The 2,514-nt window shown below is 50.0% G+C and overlaps 1 protein-coding gene across 1 annotated transcript in view; it reads left to right on the top strand.

Moving 5' to 3' along the window:
• LOC104523042 (inositol 1,4,5-trisphosphate receptor type 1-like) overlaps positions 1 to 2,514 on the top strand; it is a gene marked incomplete at its 3' end in the record, with an annotated part of 165,575 nt that overhangs the window by 162,147 nt on the left and 914 nt on the right.

Consider the following 2,514-nt stretch of genomic DNA (forward strand, 5'->3'; position numbering starts at 1 on the left):
TCCCGGCTTATTCCCTTTTTCACTGTCCCTGCTGCAGGCTTCATTATTTATTAGTTAAAAGCAAACGCTCCCACCTGCCTCAGCGGGGACAGGGACAGGCGTTGGGGCAGAAGTCTGCATTTCCCCAGGCTGGTCACATCCAGCTCTTGAGCTGCTTTGTGTGGTGCTGGTGGAGGTTGTAGGGACGGGCTGAAGGTCTCCACGTGAAGCCAGAGTGAAGGGGTGTGGGATAATGTGTGTGGAGAGGAAGAGATGAGCCTCTCCAGACAGGTCCCTGCAGCCACCACGGGCTAGCAAGCTCACTGTTGCCTGTTACCTGCATGGATGCGGTTTTACCTGCACGTCTGTCCCCATGGTTCCTCACCTGCAGGTGTTTGCCCAGGCTCTTTGGCTGGACATCCCCTTATTTCTTGCTGTGTGACAGCTGGACACTTCTAGGTGAACTTTGGGTTTGAGTCGTGCCAACATTCTGCATGAAACCTGGTCAGGAGTGCAGGTTTGGTCCAGCCCCAGGACACAGGCAGTGTGATGCACAGTCCTCCCTCCCCTAAGCCTGTCTCTGCACAGAAAATTTCCAAGTGCCCCGTTAACTCTTTCGCAGATGGACCAGGACGGAGCAGGGGTATTGCCAGTTCCAGGCTCCAAAGAGAGTCCTGTCATAGAATCATAGAATCATAGAATGGTTTGGATTGGAAGGGACCTTAAAGCTCATCCAGTTCCAACCCCCCTGCCAGCAGCAGGGACACCTTCCACTAGACCAGGTTGCTCAAAGCCTCATCCAACCTGGCCTTAAACACTTCCAGGGAGGGAAGTCCTCACAGCTCAGGAGACAGCCCAGGACCTGTGGGTCTCATCTCTCCGTTAGCCTTCTCCTTCCTCAGCTTGCAAAGCTCACATGCAGCCTGTTTGGTTTTTTCATCTTTCACCATTCCCACGAGAACTAGAGAGGCGCTTTGTTGTTTTTTCAAGTGAACACCAAGATTTCACATGCTCAAGTGACTTCAAGAGCTGGGGCTTTCAGAAAACTAGTGAGTATGAAACTCCTGAGGAGCCTTCAGAAGCGATGCTGGAGCACTTGCTGGTTTGATTTCACCATCTGAGACTGCCCGTCACCTTCCCTGCCTGTAATGATCAAGTTGCAACCTCTGCAGCAGCTCCAGCGTTTGCTTATATTGCAAAGGAACGTTAGAAAAGGTTTGGGGTATTAATAATATATATTAATAGTAATTAATAAAATGTTACAGGGAGGGAAAGGTTGGTGTTTCCAGGTACTGCTCCCCTCATCCCCTTCGTCCTTCACGAGGATGGGGCCTGGGAGTGCTCTGGGGATGGATTTGGAAAGCTGACCTCTTTGGGAGCAATAAAATAACCATATTTCTGTGGCAGGTCAGGAGTGGGCAGGAGCTTCAGGGCTGTGCTCTTCCCTCTGCCTCGAAACCACAGGACACAGACCTGAGGGTCCAGGTGAAACCTGCAGATATAAATTGAATTTTAGTCTAATTGGCCTTGTCCTTGGAAACCTCTGGCCTGGAGGAGAGCAGGGAGGGGAGGAGCGGTTGGTTTAGTTGTTTTCCCTGGGTGGGGAGGGGAAATAGTTTGAGGGGAGGTGCTGGACCTGAGCACCAGTGAGGAGCCTGCACTCTCATCCCTAACGAGGGTTTCACTACAGCTGGAAGAACACAGGGAAATGTTGCCTGTTACCACAATTAAATCTTAATTGTGGGACTCTTGTTTCCTAAAGTCCACAATATTTTGGCACTTGTCTTGATAAAGGCATATTTTTTTTGTACATATATATTTTTTTATTAGCAGAAACCATCTGCCCTGTAAACAGAGATCAGGAGTAAAAAACCTTCCTGGCAGTTGAGGATGGTGTGGGAATCCTGCGGCGCGCTGCCCGGGAAAGGGCCTGCCTCCTGCCTTTGAATCTCAGCGGTAGGAAACTCCAGGCAGATCAGAAGCGACTAATTTAAGATGATGAATCTTGGCATCGCATCTGAATTGCAGAAAGGACGTGAACTGTAAATGTTTGAGAGGTGCAGAATGCTGATTGAAGCAGGAGGGATGCTCCGGGCTGGGGGGGAGCAGAGCGATGGGGGAGTGGGTTCATGTTTGAAATTTAGGCAGGGAATGGCAAAACGCCAAGGAGAGCTTGTGGCACCCTAAAAAGAAGCTGTAGGTTTGAGAGGACACCCAGCGAAGAGCCTGGCCTGTGAGGCAGGGGAAATTGGTCACTGTTAATCAGTGATGTTGATCGATCTTTGGTTTGGGATGTTGCTAACCAGTCGGCTGTTACCGTTTCATCTGGTTTGGCTAAAACATTACCAGTTGCTGCAGTGTCACCTGTGAGTGCACACATCCTTATCTCATCCAGCGTTAGTTCAGCTTCCATTTCAGAGAGTATCACCAGTGTGGGAGGAGAACCAGACTAGATAGGAAACCAGTTTGGTGTTGAAATTTCAAGTGTTGAGATGCGGTGTGTACCCCTCCTCCTCCTTTGTGGCTTTCTATTCC

Source organism: Antrostomus carolinensis, unplaced genomic scaffold (genome assembly GCF_000700745.2).
Source record: "Antrostomus carolinensis isolate BGI_N321 unplaced genomic scaffold, ASM70074v2 scaffold21193, whole genome shotgun sequence".
Taxonomy (NCBI): domain Eukaryota; kingdom Metazoa; phylum Chordata; class Aves; order Caprimulgiformes; family Caprimulgidae; genus Antrostomus; species Antrostomus carolinensis.